At 40.0% G+C, this 23,638-nt stretch overlaps 1 protein-coding gene and 1 non-coding gene across 4 annotated transcripts in view; both read left to right on the forward strand.

Annotated features, from left to right (window-relative positions):
• Positions 1–23,638, forward strand: part of Dis3l2 (DIS3 like 3'-5' exoribonuclease 2) — a 328,899-nt gene that overhangs the window by 84,551 nt on the left and 220,710 nt on the right. The gene's annotated exons all lie outside the window — the stretch shown is intronic.
• On the forward strand, positions 15,943–16,050 carry LOC118573554. Its single transcript, XR_004943658.1, has one exon. It is a non-coding gene; the product is annotated as a U6 spliceosomal RNA (small nuclear RNA).

Here is a 23,638-nt window from a genome sequence, read left to right on the forward strand (position 1 = left end):
CTGTATTGTTTTAATTTCAATTATGAAGATGAGCACAGCAGATTTGGCTACAAAATTTTGATATTCCTTTCTATTAGCAAACTTACAGTCTATCCTTGCTCTTTTATCAACCTGTTACTTATATTTCATATTTCCTGCCCTGAGTCCTTTCACTGTGTAATTCAGACAGTACTAAACTTGGAGACACAGTCATTTGCTTTACTAACTTCTCCCAAAGGGGATGAATTAGGCCAGTAAACCCAAGTCCTGAGCCACAAAGCTGGTTACCCAGGTTCTTTAGGTCTTAGCTCTGTATCTGCTTCCTTGTAACATGCAATTGCTAGAATCTAGAGGATGAAGTGCATGTTGCTGGTGGAACACCATGTAAGACCATGATGAATAGCTAACCCTTTCTTGTTCTGATTAGAACCAATAAGCCAAATTTGAAGAGTGTGGAACGTGTGAGGTAAAATTCACATAGCCACAATTGTCCACTGTGCCTGACTTTATGTTCTCCAGTGGGATGTCCTTGTCATAGGTTTATTTGTTTGAGTACCAGCTTCTAGAATGGTTTTCTATGTTGCAAATTTTCCAAGGCTCAGGTTGTTGTACTCTTTGAATCAGTATGAACTTAATGTTGTACCCCTTCTTCAGAGTGTAGAAACAAGAGCTGGGATCTGTCTGCACATGGGCTAATGGATTAAATCAGACACTGATGACCAAGCATGCATGGGGTGAGCCCTCCATTCACTGAAATACTATTTCAGTGGTTAAGAACATTTGGAAAGTTAAATGCATCTGTTAGGGCATGTGAACATATTTGATCCATAAAGTGTGCGTCTTTGTGTGTGTGTGTGTGTGTGTGTGTGTGTGTGTGTGTGTGTCTGTCTGTCTGTGCCACAGTCCGCATGTGGAAGTCAGAAGGAAGTTTGTGGGAGTTGGTTCTCTTTCTGTTATGTGGGTCCCAGGTCATCAGGCTTGGTGGGAAGAGCATTTACCCACTGAACTATCTAGCTGGCTGTGATAACGGATGTTTTTTATTTATGCCTATTTAAAAAGGTAATTTTATAATTTAATGACTTATTTTTCATTTTTGTATCTTTGATGTTGAGTTCATAGTTTTGTATTTTTAAAAGCTAGAAATATTATAACAGTGCTTTTAGGGTAAAACATCTGTCAGTATTTCCATTATAAAGTGTAATTTTAAAGAGTTTAAAAATCAGCTGTAAAAATTTGTTCTTGGCTGGTACTTAGTATACAAAAATCTCTGCCCAGGGTAGTTTCCAGAACTTTTGCAGCAGCATAAGCTAAGGTTACATGGTAGACTCAGCGTACACTGAGCTCAGTTTTTGTTTCTGTCAGCATAGGGGAAGATGACAGATTTTAAAAATGATAAAACAACATTAACTTTTTTTCTTGAGTTGTGTTCTTAGAAAATTGTTGGTTTAAAAAAAATGTTACTACATCATCTTACAGGTAACTATTGCTTAAATATCAAAAATTGAAGCTGAATGTGGTGGCATACACTTTAAACCCCAGGACTCTGGAGGCAGAGGCAGGAGGATCTCTGTGAGCTCAAGGCCAGCCTGGTCAACATAGTAAGACCGTGGTCTCAAACAAACCAACCCAACCCAACTCAACCCAAATTATACCACCAGACTGACCTGCAACCCTAACTGGGGTGGGGAGTGGGGGAGCTTGTAGAACTCCTTTGGGATCAGGCTCCAGCAGCTCCTCTTAAGGTCAGTGTTCAGGAGTGCACAGTGACTTGTGGCCCCAAGCTTTGTTCCCTGCCCTAGTTTGTTGAAAAGTAGCCTCCCATTTGGTGTATGGCTTAGCTGTTTGCAAAGGAAGTCAGAAAATGCTGAAGAGAGGGCTTCATTGTGCATGGCTAGAGAATTAGCCAGTGAAGCTAGAGAGCTTCTAGTTAATGTAATTTTCTTGTTAATCTCTAGGCAGGTCTTAGCTTGAAGCTATGAACCATAGTGTAGATAAACTTTACTTTTATGTTGTTGCAAGCATGCATGCACATATAGTTCTGATGCATTTTACAGTTCATGGCCAGGTTTCTCCTTCAGGTCTTTTCTAGCGTTTCCTCAAAGTTAAGCCCTATAAGTGGATTCCCTCTAGAATAATTTTATATGAGCTAGCTAGACTTGCCTTTTAGCTTACAGTAGCTACCTCTTGTGTTACTGAATCATGGAAGTACATGCATGTAAAGCCTTTAGGGAACATTTGAAACCTCATCAGTTTAAAATGAAACACGACTTTCTGTGAAATGTGAGTTGGAAGTAGTACTGGGTTTTATACATTCATTCAGAAACATAGTGTCCTTGGTGGAAAAAGAAATACCTTATTAAAGATGTGCTTCCACCCTCCATAGCTCCCCTCATACTACAAAATAATGATGCTATACTACTCTTAGGACCAAAGGAAGCAAAAATAACAGCAAATCATTCCTTTATAAACCCAAGCAATTTCATTAAACAAATGTATTTTGAGAATCAGGTTAGAGTTCTTAGGAACTAACTTTAGATTCTTTGTGTTATTTTGACAAATGGTGGGGGCACCATGCTTTAGTGGACAGAAGCCCTTCTTGGCTTCAGAGTCTGTTATGTGTTGTTCTCTCTGGAATCATCTTTGCTGAAATGCTACCATTTTTGCCTGGCTGGTTTTCGGTGGCTTATTCCAAAAGAGATAGCTGCTCGTGTTGTCAGAACTCATGAGATATCTTAAGTGTGGAAGTGACAGTGGACATTAAGCAAATGTTTGATTCATAGGGCCTAAGAAGCATGTGTGATTCTGTGCAGAGATGCTCTTTGGGAAAGAGCAGATCATGCTGCTTCTTCTCAGAGGCATAATTGGTTGTTCTTATTACTTGCTGAGAGGTAATTTCTTATCATTATTTATTTAGTTTAAATTACAATAGATGTGTTATAGTGCTTTCACTGGAATTACTCATTTTTCTAAGAAACCCTGTTTCCTTTTAGCAAAGAAATACAGGTTCTATGAAGCCCTCTTAGTGAACAAAAACAAATAAATGAGCGTGCGCACGCGCGTGCGCGCGCGCACACACACACACACACACACACACACACACACACACACACCTCTCCACCCATGCATTACAATTTATGTCCATGAAATATCTTCAATTCCAGTAGAGCACCATATAATTTGTTCTAGTTTTCCACTTACGTTTCCTTTTTTTGACATGGGAAGTCTGGATTTTATTATCTAATATATATTTCTGTGAAGAATGGCATGGAGAGTTTGATTAGACCACATTGACTTTGTATGTTGTTTTTGGTAGGATGGTCATTTTTTTTTTTTTAATTATTATTGTTTTTTTTGAGACAGGGTTTCTCTGTAGTTTTGGAGCCTGTCCTGGATCTCTCTCTGTAGCCCAGGCTGGCCTTGAACTCACTTAGATCCTCCTGCCTCTGCCTCCTGTGTGCTGGGATTAAAGGCGTGCCCACCACCGCCCGGCCTGAGATGGTCATTTTCATAGAACTGAATCTATCAATCCGTGAGCATGGGAGGTTTTTCTATTTTCTAGTGCCTTCTTCGATTTCTTTAGAGTTCTAAAGTTTTTTTTTGTAGAATTCTTTGCTTTCTTGCTTAATTTACTCCAAATGGTTTTATTTTTGTCTGTGTGTGTGTCTGTCTGTCGATCCATCTGTGATGCTACTGTAGATGGAATTGTTTGTCTGGTAGATAGGTTCCTTATTAACTCCTTCTGTGTCTACAGTAATGACATTTTACTCATGCATTGACTCTTACCAACATGAGATAGGACATTGCGTCCCTCTTTTCTTGAAAGTTTTTGTCTAAATCCCCAGCCCAGATACGTGCGTGTGTGCGTGCGTGTGTGCGTGTGTGTGTGTGTGTGTGTGTGATCAGAAGTCAACCACTTTTCTTTATTACCTAGGAGCTACCCACTTTGTTGTTTTGTTTTGTTTCTTTGAGACAGGATCTCTTGCTGGGACTTGGGTCCTACTGATTAGGGTAGGCTAGTCAGCCAGTGAGGCCCAGGGATTTACTTGTCTCTGCCTTCCCAGCCCCAGATTATAGCCTATGCCATCATGCCTAGCAGGGATCAAACTCATGTGCTTATGGTTACATGGCAGGCACTTTGCTGACTGAGTCATCCTTTAGCCCTACTTCGCCAGGTAATTATTCTTAGTCTCTTAGTAGAGATTGACCATGTGGAATATGACCAGTCTGGAATATGGCTCTTGTTTCAATGCCTGATGCTTTCTTGTTCTCAAACATTTTTACTGTAACTATCTTATTTTCAGAAATGGTCTGCAGATTAAATTTATTTTTCATTGAGTTCCAGGATATTGAAGTGCATCTGTGAGATATGGAATGCATTTGCTACAGGTTGGTATGATGTGAGAGAATCTGAGGTTAGATACTGGTTAAGTTCCCACATAAGTAAAGACCTTAAGGTAAATGATCCTTATTTTAGTTGACAAGTTATTGAAACATTTAGGTTATTTTCTTTCCTGGGTAGTATTATATTCCTGTTTTGATTCTGTGTCAAAAACTGTGATTCTAAAAGAAGTAATATTTGATTTAAACAAGCATTTACAACCCTATTAGGAATACAAATACAGAGAATTTCTTTAAAAGAATATTAGTTTAATCATTTCTGAGGAGACTTGGATCTTTGGTCTTTACTAGAAGGCACACATTGTTCATACTCCAGTAACGTAGGGGATGTCAGTCTTGTCTCTCTATGGGTCTCTATGTGGGTCGTATAATTGAATGGGGGAGCTACAAGAAACTTGGTAAAAGTAAAATGTTTTAGAATCCACAACAACCACAAATTAATTATAAGCTCCTTAATGAATTCAAGCTGTTTCCAGCAGCGTTCATTAGTGTTTCACCAGATGACGTCATTGAAAACTTGGTTCTGAACACACATCATTTCACTTGGTACTGCTCCTGCCGTCATGCCACACAGTAGGAAACCCTGTTGGGAACAGCTTGTCTCAAATTTGAGGTTTTTTTTTTTTTTATTATTATAAATTGCACTTTTATCTGTATGTAAAAAGTTTTCTCCCTTTTAGAAACATGATGTTTTAATATTAGAAAATGAAGGCTCTTCATATTTTCCTGCTGTCATTCCTCAGCGTAGAAGTGTTAACATTAGTATGTCTTTGGGTTGGATAGTGGCGGAATGTTTGATTTTTAAAAAATTGTTGTAAGTCGGGTGGTGGTGGTGCATGCCTTTAATCCCAGCACTCGGGAGGCAGAGGCAGGCAGATCTCTGAGTTTGAGGCCAGCCTGGGCTACAGAGTAAGTTCCAGGAAAGGCTCCAAAGCTACACAGAAAAACCCTGTCTCAAAAAACCATAAACAAATAAACAAACAAACAAACAAATAAATAAATAAAAGAATTGTTTGAGTTGCTGATTGAGTTTTACAAAAAAAAACTATAAAATGAATTTTGCTGGGGATTAGTCCATAATTGTCAATTTTTATATTGCCCCTAAACATACTTTTATCATTTTATAATATATATTACTGAGAAGTAGTGTTCTCATTATTGATAATTCTAAATCAAGACATTGATCAACTCTGAAAAATGTTGAAATTTTATGTGTGTATTTTATTTGTATGTCCTATAGTATCAAATATTCAGCCAAAATGTAATTCTTTCTATAAAATAAATGTACCCATATCAAAACTTTATTAAAGCTTAAATAAATGACAAAATTATATGAATACCTGAGAATTATTTTAAGATAAATTTCATGCCAGCTGTGATGGCAGAAGCATCCTATAGCACTCTGGAGGCTTATGCAGGTTGATTGTTGAAAGTTTGAGCCAGCTGGGCTACATAGTGAGTTGTAGGGCAGCCTGGGCTATGGAGTGAGATCCTGTCTCAGAAAAACTCAGAAAAACAAAAATGCTTTACGATATTTTACTGGTAATTATTTAACTTGTAAAACTATTTTTATACTATATACCTAGTGTCATGTAAAAATGTGTTGAGTTAAAGACATTGCAAGAGGAAAAAGTTTAAGAAACTTGTCTAGTCTAGTTTAATTCTCTGCTGTGGTGATTGGTGCAAGAATAGACATGTGACCCATATTAGTCCCAAAGAACCTTGGGGTTCTTTGTTTTTTTTTTTTTCAAGACAGGGTTTCTCTGTGTAGCTTTGCACCTTTTCCTGGAACTCACCCTGTAGCCCAGGCTGGCCTCGAACTCACAAAGATCCACCTGGCTCTGCCTCCCCAGTGCTGGGATTAAAGGCCGCCGCCGCTGCCACCCTCCCCACCCCCCAGCAGACCTTGGGGTTCTTGCAGAGTATTTAGTGAGAGATTCATTTCTAGTACTGGGTTAGCAAAGATGAACACAATCTGGAGCTGCTTGTGTTTGTCTCTTTGACCCTTCTGTATGAAGAGAGGGGTGCTGTGGCAATGGAGAGATAATATTGAGGAAAACTGAGCAGGGCTAACACACACACACACACACACACACACACACACACACACACACGCACGCACATGAGTGACAGAAAACAAACCCTAGAACTATCAGTTAAGACCCTTAATCTGATGGGAGTGACTTATTTACACATATGCAATAAGTGACTTTAGAAAGTCACTGTTTTCTAGGTCAGGGTGGTAGATCAGAAGCTTTCTGTTTCACACCATGATGAGAAGACCCAGGGTAAGAAAGGCCAGACTATGTTCTGAAGAGAGAAAAAGCATTGGTAATCACAAAGAGACGATAGAAGAGCCACCTAAAGCTATAATACAAGGGAAGGTGCACAGCACTGGGAACAGCCCACTGGCATTCTTAGCTGCTGCAGGAAGCCCATTGCTCTTGAAAGCCTTAAACCCAGTGCGGGATTTGGTGTGAAAGTGACTCCTTGCATAGTAGGCTGGCATTAGAGAGGAAGCCCATTTTGTTGCTCCTTATATTTGAGAATTTGGTAGCTAGGCCTTCTCTTAGGAAGGGCCCCAGTGAGAGTTGGGAAGATGGCAGAGCAGGTAAAGATGCTATTGAGCCTGCAGAGCTGAGTTCATTCTCTTGAATCTGCTTGTGGGAAGAAGCTCTTCATGTTATCCTCTGACCTCCACATGTGCACTGTTGTGTACACCACACACACACACACACACACACACACACACACACACACACACACACACGTAAATGAATGTAAGTTCTTGAATAAGAGCTCTCCTATTGAGAGTCAGCTTCTTGGGAACTTGAAAGCAAGGACTGTTACAACTCTGAGCCTGGGTCTACCCTGGTACAGTGTCTCAGTAGGAGACAGCCACAGGAGACAGTTGGGCATGATCTGGCTGAGAAATTTGGTTAGCAGAGGGCTCAGTGTAAAGGGCCTCATGGTTAGTATCCCCAACCTTGTGACTAGGATTTCTAAGCCCATGACTGGTGAATTGCTTGGTCTCCAGAACTGCATGTGGTTCCCTGTAGGGTAGGGCCAAGAACCGTGTGCCCTGGTCCAGCAGATCTCTGCTTCCCCTGCCTACTCCCTTCTGCATGGGATCTGAACAGGCTGAAACTGGTAAGCAGAGTGCAAGTTCCCCATTTCTCCCTTCTCCAGGCAGAACCCAATGTTCTGTTCTCTTCCGTCACACTTTAGTGCCCTTGGAAGACTGTTAGCATGGAGATCTGTTTCCCATATACTGGGGGATTGGAGATGTGGCTCTGGATCCAGTGGGAACCTGTGTGGCCCAGAGTCTGCATGGTCAGCAGTGGCTCCCTTTATGTAAAGAATGAAAGCTTCTACCAGGATTGCAGCCATTAAGCTGACAACTGACCCTTGACTGACCTGATCCTTAGCCCACATTCATTCAGCACTAGCCTGAATGTTAGGATTTACAAGAGTCTTGAACTCCATTTCGCTACCTGACCCTCATCCAGAAGATTCTAGTATTAAAGGACCCAGAAATAAACTTCTCTGATTCTGTCATTTAAAGTCTTCTTTCTCTTTATTGTATTACTGTTTTTTTTATTTTAAAAGATCTCTTGTTTTTATTTTTACCTTCATCTAATTTTATTTTCAAAATTCTTATCTTTTTGTTTGTTTTTCGAGACAGTGCTTCTCTGTTAAACAGCCCTGGTTATCCTGGAACTCACTCTGTAGACCAGGCTGGCCTCAAACTCACAGAGATCATCCTGCCTCTGCCTCCCGAGTGCTGGGACTAAAGACATGTACCACCACTGCCTGGCTTCCATATTTATTTTCTAATGGGATTTTTATCTTAGTTTTTCTCTTCCCCTTTTCTCACATTCTTCTTTTTCTTTACTTTCAATGAACCCCACCTTTATTCTTTTTTGCCTCCTTTATTTCATTTTTTTATTACTACATTTACTTCCTTGAGTTTTAACTTCATAGTTTAGTCTATGCTGTTTTTTCTATTTTCACATTTTATGCTTGTTGGTGGTGTAGACACTGGCTTTATGTGACTTGTTTTGGTGGTGTTGCTAGAATAGCAGTGCTTTTTCTCTTCACTGTGTAGTGTTGTGGTTGACCTTTCAACAGGAAGCTGTTCACTGAGAACACCCTAATGCCAGAAGAGATACTAATTTCCACAGATGTACAAATTATAGCCTAGAAACCCAATAAATATGAAAAACAATATGATCTCCCCCAAAATTCACAACCTTTCTGTAGCTAAATCTAAAAGTATAGAAATGGTTGAAATGCCAAAGAATTAAAAAGTATTACTTGAAAATTATCAGTGAGGCTGGGCAGTGGTGGCGCATGCCTGTAATCCCAGCACTCGGGAGGCAAAGGCAGGTGGATCTCTGTGAGTTCGAGGCCAGCCTGGTCTACAGAGCTAGTCCAGGACAGGCTCCAAAAGCTACAGAGAAACCCTGTCTTGAAAAAACCAAAAAAGAAAGAAAAAAAAAAAAAAACAAGAAAGAAAATTATCAGTGAGGTTGGAGAGATGGCTCAGCAGTTAAGAGCACTGGCTGCTCTTACAGAGGACATGGGTTCAATTCCCAGCACCCACATGGTAACTCACAATTGTCTGTTACCTCTAGTTCCAGGAAGTCTTATGCCCCCCTCTGGCTTCTGCTGATACCAGACATGCACATAGTGCACAGACATACGTGTAGAAAAAAGACTCATATACATAAAATAATAAAAATTTAAAAAATGGAAAGATATCGTCAGTGACCTTAGAGAGGATTCAAAAACAGATGAATGGGATAAATAAGTAAATTTAAGACCTCAACAAGAAATTCAAGAACTTGGATGAAAATGAACAAAAAGAGATAGAGAACTTGGAAAAAAATAACAACACTATAATCTCAGAAATGAAAGGTCATTAAGTCAAATTTTAAAACTCATTAGAAAGTATCCAATAGAATAGGTACTAGGTACAAGAAAGAATGTCAGGGATAGAGACTAATTATTACAGTTAGATAGCACAGTGATACACGTAAGATCTAAGACCTTTTAGGGCATAATTAAAAGATGAAACTACAATTTGCTATAGAAGAAAAGAAACTATCTCAGTCAGTGTTCCATTGCTGACTAAGAGACACCATGACTACAGTAACACTTATAAAGGAAAGCATTTAATTGGGGCTAGCTTGTAGGTTCAGAGATTTAGTCCATTATCAACAAGGCAGGAAGCATGGTGACATGCAAGTAGACATGGTGCTGGAGAAGGAGCTGTCATGGGCAGTAGGAAGAGAAAGTGCAACTGGGCCTGCCTTGGGCTTCTGAAACCCCAAAGCCCACCCACAGTGACACACTTCCTCCAACAAGGCCTTACCCACTCTTAATCTCTCTTAAGTATTGCCACTCCCTAATGACCAAGTATTCAAATATTTGAGACTGTGGGGGCTATTCCTATTCAAACCACCACAATGAGACATAGACTAAAGACCTAAAAATCTTAATGGAATTATAGTAGAAAATACCCCCAAATCTAGCAAAGCAAAGGGATATCCAAGTGTACAAGGCATCTAGGATCCTTAAAAGACATGCCTGGGAAAGAAACTTTCCGTGCTATATTATAGTTAAAGTGTAAAGGGTGTGAAATTGCTTGGTGGATAAAGGTGCTTGCTGTCAAGCCTGATGACCTGAGTTTGATCACCGTATGGTGGAGGAGGGAGAGAACCAACTCCCCAAAGTTGTCCTCTAACCTCCACATGTTTGCCATGGGACGTTTGTACCTACCTACTGAACACATAATAAACAATAAATAAGCATAATAATTAAATGATGAAAAATACAAGACAAACAATACTGAAAGTGACAAGAAAGAAGTGTTAGATAACTTACAAAGGTAAACCTGTTAGCATAGTAGCTGACTTACCAACACATATATGAAAGACTTGAAGACCATGGGCTTATTTCAAGCCATGAAACAAAATAACTGTCAATCAAGACTACTTTAACCAAACGTAAGGATAAATAAAGGCCTTCTGTGATAAGCATAAACTAAAATAATTGATGACCACTAAGCCTGTATTTCTGAAAATGTTTAAAGAGAGTATCATATAGAAGAAGAAGAAAAAATATACAAAGTGTGAGAGCTTGGGAATGAAAGTACATCTTACCAGGAGAATAAACAATGAGAAGTAGGAGAGAATCAAACATTTTCAATTCATGAAACCAACAAACCTCTAAGGTAATTACAAAAGGGTGAAGTTAGTACATACTTAATAATAAACCTAAATATAAATGGTCATGACTCTTCAACTAAAAGTTGCAGACTGCCTGAATGGATTTAAAACAAAACAAAACCCAGGTGTTGTCTACAAAAAAAAAAAAAAAAAAAAAAAAATCACCCTCTATCAAAAACACAGAGATCCAAAGTGCATAGGGCAGAAAATGGCATTCCAAACAAATGGAGTCCAAAATAGAGTCCAAGAATAGAATACTTATATCTGACAAAGTAGGCATCAAGCCAAAATTAGAAGATCATTGCGTATTTTTAAAGGAAACAATCCATTAGGAACATGGAACAATTGAAAATACATATACTCAGAATATTGGTATACCAAATTTTATGAAACAAACAGTATGGGACATAAATGGACCAGTAGGTCCAGATGCAATAACAATAATGGCTTCAATACTTTACTCTCGTCAGTATATCCAGATAAATAAAAAAAATGAGTTAAACTTCACCATAAGTCAAATGGACTAATGGGATATCTATAGAACATTCTATCCAATACATGTGGAATATATATTATTCTCAGCAGTCCATAATACTTTGTCCAAAGTAACCATATTGTAAGGCCTTAAAGCAAGTCTTAACAGAGAAAAAGAAATAAAAATAATTGATTTTATCATGTCATATGGAATAAACTAGAAGTCAATAGCAAGAAAAACCACAGAAACTACAAATACATGGAGATTGTACAATATATTTGTAAATGATCAGCGAGTCACTTAAGAAACCAGGAAGGAAATATGAAAATTCCTAGAATCAAATGAAAACACAAGTTGTTAGAACTTTTGGGATACAGCCAAGGCTTTTCTAAAAGGGAAGTTTATAGCTATCTCTGCTTACATTAAAAATCAGAGAAAACTCAAATAAATTACTTAATGATAAACCTTAGGGTCTTAGAAAAATAAGTACAAGCCAAGCCCCAAATTAGTATGTGGAAAGAAATATGGATCAGGGCTAAAATTAATGAAATGGAGAATAAAAGAAAATATGAAAAATCAATGGAACAAAGAGGTGGTTCTTTGAAGAGAGAAACAGGATTGATAGACTGTTAGCCAAAGTAACCAAAAGAAAGAGAAGCCCCAAATTAATGAAATTAGAGCTGAAAAGGGGGTTATTAAAGTGGTATCATGGAAATTCAGAATATTATTAGATGATATTTTGGAAACTTTGCAGTCCAGTAAACTGGAAAATCTAGAAGGAATGGGCAAATTCTTAAGACAAATGACCTACTAAAATTGTATCTATAGGATGTAAGCAGCATGAACTCATCTACAGTGAGCGTGAGACTGAAGCCGTTAGGAAGACTCTGAAGAAAAGCCCACAACTAGAGGGACTTTCTGCTGGACTCCACTAGACCTTTGGGGATGTGCTGACACCAAAGGTCCTCAAACTGCTCCATACAATAGAAAGGAAGGAATGCTTCTAGACTCTTTGTGCAGTGCCAGTGTTATCCTGACGTCAGAGCTGGACAAGGACATTGTCTTAGTCAGGGTTCTGTTGCTGTGCAGAGACACCATGACCATGGCAACTCTTATAAAGGAAAACATTTAATGGGGTGGCTTACATTTTCAGAGATTTAGTCCATTATCGGCATGGTGCAACATGGAGGCGTGCAGGCAGACATCATGCTGGAGAAGGAGCTGAGAGTTCTACATCTTGATCTGTAGGCAGCAGGAAGTGGTCTGAGACACTGAGCATGGCTTGAGCAAGTATAAGACCTCATAGCCCACCTCCACAGTGACATACTTCCTCCAACAAGGCCATACCCACTCCAACAAAGCCACACCTCCTAATAGTGCTACTTCCTATGAGCTTATGGGGGCCAATGACATTCAAATGACCACAGACATAGTAAGAAGAAAGCTATAAGTTGGTATCTTTGTGGATCATAAATACAAAAATTTTCAGTGAAATACTTGCCAAAATAAGGGAACAACACATTGGAAAGATCATATGCCACAATCATGTTTTTATTGTAGAAATGTAAATATGGTTCAACGTGTACAAATCAGTGAATATAATACAGTATGAAGAGGATGAGTAAAGGACATAAATTACATGACCACCTCAGCAAACAGAGAAGAAAGCCTTTGATAAAGCTTAAAACTCTTCATGATAAATTCTGGTAGGAACTCATGGATTAGCAGAATTAATATTGTTAAAGTAATTATATTACCTAAAGTGGTGCTTGGATTCAATGCCATCCACACTAATATTCTAATGGCATCCTTCACAGGAATAGTAAAAGAATCCTAAAATTTGTACAGAAGCACAAAACAACCTGAATAGCCAAACAGTTCTTAGGAAAAGGAGATATGCTAGAGGTATCACAAAATGTGGCTTGAAGGTATTCTATAGGACCACAGTAACAAAACTAGTATGGTACACATATAAACATATTGACAGACCATGGAATTAAAAACATCCATACAACTTCCTTTTTCTTAAAAAATGTGAATTTCATACATGAATATACTGTATCATTTTTATGCTGCTTCCCCTTCTGACTCCTTCTGTGTTCACCTCTCTCTCAAATTCATGAATTCTTTTTCTGTAATTGCTGCTGACACACACACACACACACACACACACACACACACACACACACACACACACCCTACTGAGAGTCCAGTTAATATTGCTCATAAGTAAATGTATTTAGAGCTGATTACTTAGGACTGAATAACCTATAAAGGAGTTTGTCCCTGGAGAAAAAAAGAGTCTTCCTCTTTCATCAGGTATTGATTGCCTGTAGCTCTTCATCTATGGATGAGGCCTTTTGAAGCTATCCCCAATCCAGGTTTATATGATGACTGGTGTGGTCACTGTTTAGGTCTTGTGCAGGTAACCATATTGGTAAGATTTAATGAGTGTAGCATCCATGTCATAGATATAGATAGAAGATACTATCTTGAAGCAGCTCACCCAGTCCTCTGGCTCTTAAAAAAAATTTAAAAAAACATTATGGTGTGTTTGTGTATGTGTGTGTGTGTGTGTGTGTGTGTGTGTGTGTGTGTCTGTGTGTGTCCGTGTCTGTGGGTTTGTGCATATGAGTGCAGTGCCCATGGAGGCCAGAAGAGGGCTTTGGATCCCCTGGAACTGGAGTTACAGGTATGTCTTAGTTAGGGTTTTGGTTACTGTGATAAAACACCATAACCAAAAGCAATTTGAAGAGAAAAGGGTTTATTCTATCTTACAGCTTGTAGTCCATCATCCAGGAAGTCAGGGAAGGAACCTGAAGGTGGGAACTGATGCGGAGATGCTGATGACTACTGATGCTTACTGGCTGGCTCAGTTCACTTTCTCAGACTTCCCAGGACCACCGCCCAGGGACAGCACCACCCACAGTGGGATAGTCCCTAACATATAATCATCAGTCAAGAAAATGCCTATAGGGGCTGGAGAGATGGCTCAGAGGTTAAGATCACCGACTGCTCTTCCAGAGGTCCTGAGTTCAGTTCCCAGCACCCACATGGTAGCTCACAACCACCTGTAATGAGATCTGGCGCCCTCTTCTGTGTACATAATAAATAAATAAATCTTAAAAAGAAAAAGAAAAAGAAAAAGAAAATGCCTATAGGATTTCTTATAGGCCAGTCTTACTGAGGCATTTTCTCAGTTGTGATTTCCTCTTCATAGATGACCCAACCTTTCGTCAGGTTGACAAAAGCCCAACCAGGACAAGATGAGGTTGTGAGTCTCCTGATGTGTCTGTGTTAGGAACCAAATTTGGGTGCTCTGTAAGAGCAGTATCTGCTCTGAACTGCTGAGCCATCTCTCTAGACCCTTGGCTCATAAACTTTCCACTTCCTCTTTCCTGATGTTCCCCTAGCTTTAGGTATAGAGTTGTGTGGTGGTACTGTATTCCCCAAAATATTGTGCACCCTAATAAATTTATCTGGAGTCAGAGAACAGACAGCTATTAGATACAGACCCAAAAATGGTGACTAGAAAATGGGTCAGAGCAAGCCATAGCAGAAGCTGGGTGGTGGTGGTGCACGCCTTTAATCCCAGCACTTGGGAGGCAGAGCTAGGCAGATCTCTGTGTGTTCAAGAATATAGCCAGCATGGAGACACACGCCTTTAATCCCAGAAAGCGAGCCTTTAATCCCAGGGAGTGACAGCAGAAAGTGGAAAGATATATAAGGCGTGAAGACCAGAAACTAGAAGCATTTGGCTGGTTAAGCTTTCAGGCTTTGGAGCAGCAAAATTCAGCTGAGATTCATTTGGATGAGGACTGAGAGGCTTCCAGTCTGAGGAAACAAGACCAGCTGAGGATCTGGCAAGGTGAGGTAGCTGTGGCTTGTTCTGCTTCTCTGATCTTCCAGTGTTCACACCAATAACTGGCCTCAGGTTTGATTTTATTAATAAGAACTTTTAAGATTCCTGCTACAGGGTTGTGTTGTAGATGTACCGATTGGGCTGGGCACTTCATAGTCACTTACTGTATGCATTTGGACCCCCAGTGTATCTCAGTAGTAGCCTCTACCATAAAAAAGAAGCTTCTATGAGTAGTGAGAGCTACATTTATCCGTGAGTGGAAGCATACGTATTTAGCTAAATTGTTAGCTAAATTGATTTAGAGAAATGGCAGTTATAAGTTATCCTCTAGGTTAATGAGCTCTCTTTGAGCCATGAGTTTTTGGCTAGATTTACAGGACCAGGCATGAATTTCCTCTTGGCTTGTTTAAGTCCAGTTAGACAGTTATTAGTGCCACTGCTATACCACTGGGGGCAGCTTGCTGGGCTGGCTGTTGTGCTTTACAGACTTGACACGGGGTAGGAAAATCCATCACTTTACTCCACTGGCAGCTTTTGCAGCACCTCTGATAGTAGGAGAGCTCGTTCTTAGGGAGGAGGTCTCCAGGTCAGTGCGAGCTTGATTCCCCCGAGTCCTGAGTCTGAAGTTTGTCGTGTTTTCAGCAACAAGGTCTTAATTTCAAGTTCTGTGAAGCAACCAAGGACAATTAACCATCTCATTCTTGAGAAAGATGGTGTAAATATACATTAGATAAAGATTTCCTTTTCAACAAATGGTGCTGGGAAAATAGGATATCCACATATAGACAACAAAAACTACTAGATCCTTCTCTTTCACCCTGCACAAAAGTCAATTCAAAATGGTTGAAAGTCTCTAATGTAGGGCCTGAAAGTTTGGAACTATTAGAGAGTAATACAAGGAAAATAACATATAAGCAGAGGCAATGAATTTCTAAATAGGCTCAAAAATTTTAATAATGGCAAGAATTGACAAAATTGCATCAAATGAAAAACCTGTGTGTCTCACTTTAGCATCTCTCATATTCTAAAGTTGGAACAATGCGGAGATTAGCATGACCCCAGCATATGGATGACATATAATTTTTGAAGAATTCTGTATTTTTAAGACCCAACTTCAGAGTTGGCTTCTGCTGTCTACATGCATAAGCACACCCACACATCATGCATACACACACACAGAACATACACACAATAATAAATAAAGCTTTAAAACTTGTGTATAGCAGAGGGGACAACTACCACAGTAAAGAAACAGTCTATATGATGCAGGGGGTTTTGTCTTTTTGCTAAGTGTATATTTGAAAGAGGAGTAATGTCCAGACTACATAAAATTTGTTTTTCTTGTACTTGGGGTTGGACTTGGTGTCTGTGTGGTGGTAGATGTTGAGGTGGAGGTGCTTGGGGACGGAGGGTGTTGGTGTTGAGGTCTGTGTGGTGGTAGATGTTGAGGTGGAGGTGCTTGGGGACGGAGGGTGTTGGTGTTGAGGTCTGTGTGGTGGTAGATGTTGAGGTGGAGGTGCTTGGGGAGAATTTTTTTTTTAAAGAATAGATAATCCATTATAAATCAACAAGTGACTATAATAGACAATTCCTAAAAGAGGAAGATAATGGCTAATAAATGAATAAAAATTCCTTATCCATCTGATAAATGAAAGTCAAAATGATGTTGGGATTCTATGTTGTGTTAGTGAAAATGCTTATGGTTAGTGTCAGGTAATGAAACAATAGGAGAGGATTCAGGAGTGAAAGAATTTCAAATTAGTCCAGCGACTATAGAAACCAGTTAAGGATGTTCCTGAAAAAACAAAAGAGAACTGTGATGTGATGTGACTATAGCACTCCTGAATATATACTTAAAAGCATCTAAGTCAGCTTCCTGTAGAGATACCAGAACATCTGTGTTATTGTATGTTATTACCACCAGTCACAATAGCCAAGTTTGGAATCAGCCTTTGTGTCCATTAAGAGGTGAAGACTGGAGGGAACGTGGTATTTGTAGAGAGTGGAGAAAGCCCTGAGTGAGTGAAGTTCTGAGTGAGTTGTGTGCTGTTGACATGGTGGGTATGGCCATGTCAGGGACCCCGGAGGCTCAGAGAGAAATGAATGGCGAGGCCTTCCTCCATGGACTGAGGGTGAGTCTTGATAGTGCATGCAGGAAAATGTCCACTATAGCTTCTTTTCATCAGATGTTTACAGAGACAGCTCTAGTGTTCACTGTTCATTAGCTAAACCTGTCTCATTGATCCAACAGTACCCCATAAATCCTGCTTCCTGGTTTATCTGTATGTAAATAACCCCACTTCTTTGTTTAGGCGTGTGTTGGTTTGAATGAGAATGGCCTCCATAGGCTTGTATATTTAAGTATTTGGTCCTCAGTTGGTGGAACTGTTTGGGAAGGATTGGGGTGTGTAGCCTTGTTAGGGAGGTGTGTCACTGCCTCTTGTTTGTGGGTTGAGATATGAGCCTTTAGCTATAGCTCCAGTGCCAGTCTGCCTGCTTGCCTGCCGCCAGCTCTTCACCATGATGGCCATGGACTCTGTGTTGGCTATTCTTGGTTGTCAACTTGACAACATCTGGAACTAACAAGCAACCAGGCTAGGTACACCAGTGAGGGATTTTTTTCTTAATCAAGTCATCTGAAGTGGGAAGACCCACTTTTTTTTTTTTTTTTGTTTTGTTTTGTTTTGTTTTGTTCGAGACAGGGCTTCTCTGTGTAGTTTTGGTGCCTTTCCTGGAATTCCCTCTGTAGACCAGGCTGGCCTCGAACTCACAGAGATCCATCTGCCTCTGTCTCCCAAGTGCTGGGATTAAAGGCGTGTGCCACCACTGCCTGGTGGGAAGACCCACTTTTAATCCGGATCTTCTGAGGTGGGAAGATCCACCTTTAATCTGGACCACACCTTCTGCTGGCAGCCTATTAAAGAACACGGAAAAGGAAGCTTGCCCTCTCTTCCTGCTTGTTCTCCCTCTTGCTGGCAAGTCCATCCCTTCACTGGCATTAGAACCTGTTTCTTTTGGATTCCAATGTTTACTGAAGACTAGCTGAGCCATCCAGCCTTATGGTCTGAACAACTAGTGGATTTTGGACCTTCTGATAATAAACAGCCATTATTATACTTAGCTGGACTACAGCCTGTAAGCCATTCTAATAAATCCCCTTTATATGTACATATGCATATACATATACACCCATGGACACACATGCACATGTTCATTTTGTCAGTACACACACACACACACACACACACACACACACGTTCATTTTTATCAGTACTGTTCCTCTGGAGAACCCTGACCTAATACAGAGTCCAACTCCTTGTAACCGTGAGTTCCAAATTCAAGGCTTCCTTTTCTAAGCTGCCTTGGTCATGGTGTTTTATCACAGCGGTAGAAAAGTAAGACAAATTGCATGCAATAATTTCCTGCCTCTTTGTTCAACTCCACCTGAGAGCCCATACCACCGCCTCCCGCTTTCTGTCTATGTGTCATCTGTCTGTCTCTCTTGTTTGTTTGTTTGTTTGTTTTTCATTTCTTCACTGCCCCAGTAAGGTCCTGAGAAGCCACATATGGATGTGGCAGGTATATATACATTTTTTTTTTTTTTTAAGACAGGGACTACCCTAGAATTCTCTCTGTAGACCAGGCTGACCTCATATTCACAGAGATCTGCCTGCCTCTGCCTCCTGAGCACTGGGATTAAAGATGTATGTCACTATGCCCAGCTCAGTGTTAGGTATATATATACATAATGGAGGGGAATTGGAGATCCTTGTATTACTGTAAATAAACTAGACATGGAAAGACAAATACTAAATGTTTTCTCTCATATTCAAAATCTGGACACACACACATCCACACACATCAAAGCAGAACTGTTTGGGAAGAATAAGGGGACCAGTATAAGGGGGGGGACAAGAGTGGGTAACAAGGGGTGAATGTGATGAAAGTACATTATGCATATATGTCAATATGTCATAATGAATCTTGCACAATTAATACATACCAATAAAAGTTTTTTGTATGTCAGAATTGTCCAGGAGATATTACACAGAGTCCTCGTTGTTTCTCCCTACTGTGATAAGGCCCTCAGGGCTGAAAGAAGCTACACAAATCCCTGACGTTACCAACTAGGCAGCTGAGAGTGCACCCTTTAGAGATGCCCTGGGGTAAAGATTATTAGCACTAGTGTAATGTAAAGCAGGATGGAAACAGTACCTAGGCAGGTATCTGGATCTTCTACTGACTTGCAGTTTAATATTGTTTAAAGCTTTAAAGGTCTCAGTTCTTCAGTTTATATAGAGATACCTTGTTGAGTAAGACCTTGCCTTACAACATATGTATATACGACACTTGTAACTTACAGAAAGTTTCAAACAACCTTTTGGTATCACAGATATTTAAAATCGTGAGCTTCTAAGTCATTTATCCTGTTGCAGGTCCTTTTTGTAGCATTGAAGGTCTTCCTCTGACCTCTCTCATACTTTGGTTCAGTGCTCTGAAGGCTGGCCTGCTGGGACGGAGCCACTTTGCAAGTGGGATGTGCAGAAATTGTGGCATTACACTGGTCCAACAGAAGTGGGCAAGAGAGTTTTCGAAATTGGAAGTTAGTGTTGAAAACTGTAGCAATGACTATGTATTATATATTGCACAATGGTTTAATCTGTGTTTGGGGGTGGGGAGTGGGGAAATTCTTATTAAATTTGTAAGAGAAATGTCATCAAGATTTATTTATTTGGCAAATAGGTACTGAGTATCTACTGTGTGCTTGGTGTTATCCCAAGTGTTGGGTATATAGCAATGAACAAATAAGGGAAAATTATTCATAGAGCTTGCATTCCATTGGGGAGGATATAATGACATTGAATAACACAGTATTTGTGGCATGCTCAATAAGTTGTAAGTGCTAAAGAGGCAGAAAAATATGAGGGATGTGAATTTGGGGATGAGAGTAGAGATCTTCATAATGTGGCTCAAAAAGGTAACTGAGTGGTAGGAGCTACAGGAAGTGAGGGATTCTATGGAGATCTTGGGGAGCATTTGGTGTACATGGAGTGTCAAGGTCTAGCAAAGAGGCTGAGAGGGAGAGTTACTGGTTGAAGATGAAAGGATGAGTGGGGTGGAGTGAGGGTAATATATCAGTCAGGGCTTCTGCATCATTGTTAGGATTTGGCTTTGTCTCAGATTGAAGTGTGAAGGCTTAGAAGGGTTATAGAGGGGACTTGCAATGTGACTTGTGAGGGCCAGGCAGTGGTGGTGCACACCTGTAATCCCAGTACTCGGGAGGCAGAGGCAGGTGGATCTCTGTGAGTTCGAGGCCAGCCTGGTCTCCAAAGCGAGTTCCAGGAAAGGCGCAAAGCTACACAGAGAATCCCTGTCTCGAAAAACAAAAAACAAAACAAAACAAACAAACAAACAAACAAAAAAACCAGCATTGTGACTTGTGTTTACTAGGCTTATTCTGATCCCTGAGTTGGGAGTAGATTGAAAACAGGCGGGGAGACTTTTTTGAGTCTGTTGCTCCAGTTCTGGAGAGATGGCTGAGTAAGATTGGCATCATTGAACTTAGAACTGACAGGGTTATGGGATGGGTTGAGAGATATGTATCAGGGGGTGATGGGTGGTAGGTAGGGAATGTCAAACAACTGAGTGATTAATTAATGATAACAGAGTTTGTGGCCTGAACAGCAGAAGAATGGAGATAGTTGGTTATGTTTCTGATAAAAGGTTCATGTGATGACCCACCTTATACCATGTATGCCTTCAGGAATGTCCCTAAATATGTTTTTAAGATGATAGTGTCTATTGTTGTGTTTTATAGTGAAAGAGGTTTGTTGCCAAGTCTTCTCTTGAACTCCCCGTGGAAATATCAGTTGCTTTTCTTGGCTCCAAGATATTTCCTGTATCATGTATTATACTTCATCCCAAATATGCCATTAAGAGATTTGGAAATTTGTTAAAACATGTTTGGCAACAAAGTACTGTCACTTTAGTCCAGTCAGAGTAGCAAAGAAAGGAAGAGCAGCCCCTCCCTAGACTTGTTAGCATGCATTGGAGTCCAGCAGAGGCTCAGGTGCAGTTTGAGAGGGGGTTGGCTCCTGGGTACAGAACCTTCAGCTAACACTGTCCCAGTGGCCCTGGGTACTGCACATGTATGGATAGACATGTGCATGTGAGTCCTTTAGAAAAGCTATATTGTGCCAAGTTGATAGCAACCCTCTGCTCAAGGGGAATGTTATAGTCTCTGCCTCTTCCTCCTCTTCCCTCCCACCCCACCCCACCCCAGAATTGAATATTCATGAAATATACTTGCTCTTTTTAGGGGAAAAAAAAAAAAAAAAACTTTTCAAAAGATGGCCCTTGTATCCATAGAAGGGTTTTTCTGTATCAATAAACAGAGCTGTTAAATGTTTTTTTGTGGAGTTTGGGTAATCCAGCATAATGGAAATGTTACCTGGTATCTTTACTTAGGATTCCATTTGAATTTTTTGGTTACAGGGAATTTTTCTGTTTGCTCCTCAGTCTTGAAATACAGCATATTAATTTTAAAAGGAAGGGAAGAAAAAACCTAACATACATCAGTTTTGAAGTGACCAGTTCCTCTTCTTTATTCTGGTGAGTTTCACTTGATATTTGCAGTTGATATAATCCCTCCCATTTTGAGTGACAGGTATTCTACGGCCCTGGAAAGGACAGGGATGCCCTGTATAGCTGCTCCTAATGTAGGCTTTCTCTTCTTTGTCTGCGCATTTGTGTGTGTCTGTGCTAAGATTTGTTTTCAAATTGGGAATCTGTGAATTTTCCTGTTTACATTTGAGACTCTATTGGAAACTGGAGTTGTAATTTAAATATGAAGTCCTAGATTTATTTTAGAAAATAGTATATTTATTTTAATGTCTTCTAATTTTATTCTCTCACAATTATAAATGTTTGCCTCACAGTGGTATGCTTTTTCATTTTGATAAAGGACCTGTTGATTATTTTCCTGATGTGTTATGCTGTTGAGGACTTTGCAGGGTGGCGTAGAATCATGTGAACATGCATTTTAATTCGGTGTCTCTTATTATGTGGTAGCTCTTTCATTCCTGCTCTTTTTTGGATAATTTTTAAATAGTTAATTCAAATTTTATTCTCCTCAGAAGAGTCAAATAGTTACTGAGCATGTTTTATGTGCAACCATTGTGGGAAACTCTGTGAGATACAATAGTGAGTATGACTTAATTGACTATCTATGGAAGAATGAAATGTGCAAATACCTAGGATGTAGCCTGGTGAAGGAAACTCACAGTGAAGGAAATAACAGAGACTAGCAGTGGCCAGAGGAAGGCCAAAGGACACTTCACAGAGAGGGAGGGTAGCAGAGGAGTGTAGCAGGATCTTAAAAGTTCTTATTAATGAAATCAAACCTGAGGCCAGTTATAGGCTGGAAGATCAGAGAAGTAGAACAAGCCACAGCTACCTCACCTTGCCAGTTCCTCAGCTGGTCTTGTTTCCTCAGACTGGAAGCTTCTGAGTCCTCATCCACATGAAGCTCAGCTGCTCCAAAGCCTGAATGCTTAACCAGCCAAATGCTTAACTAACTGGGGCTCACGACTTATATACCTTTCTGCTTTCTGCTATCACTCCCTGGGATTAAAAGCTGGATTTCTGGGATTAAAGGCGTGTGTCACCATGCCTGGCTCTTTCTAATGTGGCCTTGAACTCAGAGATCCAGAGGTATTTCTGTCTCTGAAATGGTAGGATTAAAGGTGTATGCTACCACTGCTTATCTTAATATTGTGGCTGTCCTGCTCTCTGACCCCAGATAAATTTATTTTGGGGAACACAAAATATTTTTGGGGAACACAATACCACCACAGAGGAGCATTTGGCAAAGAACTGGGTTTTGAATTTTGATTGCACACAAATAAGGTGGAAAGATGGTTCACACAGTGGGTGTGAATGATAGCAGCTAGGTGTATGAAGTTCATTCTAACTCTGTCTCTAACTCTGTGACCAAACATACTGGGTGGATCTAGAACTCTTATCTGAGTTCATGTAATAGCCCTTGACAATTAGTAGCTATGGGATTGGCATATCTGAACCTTTCCTCTTTGGTGAGATGGTACAGCCATGATTGCTCTCCCCTGTACGCCCAAGACCATTGTGTGGATTAGATCAGCTAATGTATGTAAAGGCACAGGGAAGATTTGTTGGTGTGTGAGTTTACTATGATTCCTTTATTCACAATTATATGTATACTCTCTCCACTTCTCTTATTGGATCCTTTGAGTCTTGCCACGGCACTCTTTTCTACTTGTCTTTTCATCTGACACTTATCCTGGGGCACCACAGCTAACTGCCAGACTGGTAGATGATTACAAGTCTGGATCCCAGTGCCCCAGTCTGTAAACCTCCATTTCCAGCTGCTCCTGGATGCTCCTTCACATCTTGGACTTTCCAGGCCTTAAGACAAAACATGTCTCCCTTTCCTGAACTGTTCCTAGATTTCAGTTTCTGTTACCTGAATTCAGTATGAATGGCAGTTAATTTTGACACTTCCTTTCCCCTCTTGCTACAGGTTTTCTTCACTAATTTAAAGTTCCTTGTTGAGTTTATTATATTACGATGATGATGATGATGATGATGATGATGACGGCAATGATGAAAATATTCACTAACTCAAGTCTTTCTAGTCCAGGCACCTCAGAACTA

This window comes from Onychomys torridus, chromosome 23 (assembly GCF_903995425.1).
Source record: "Onychomys torridus chromosome 23, mOncTor1.1, whole genome shotgun sequence".
Lineage (NCBI taxonomy): Eukaryota > Metazoa > Chordata > Mammalia > Rodentia > Cricetidae > Onychomys > Onychomys torridus.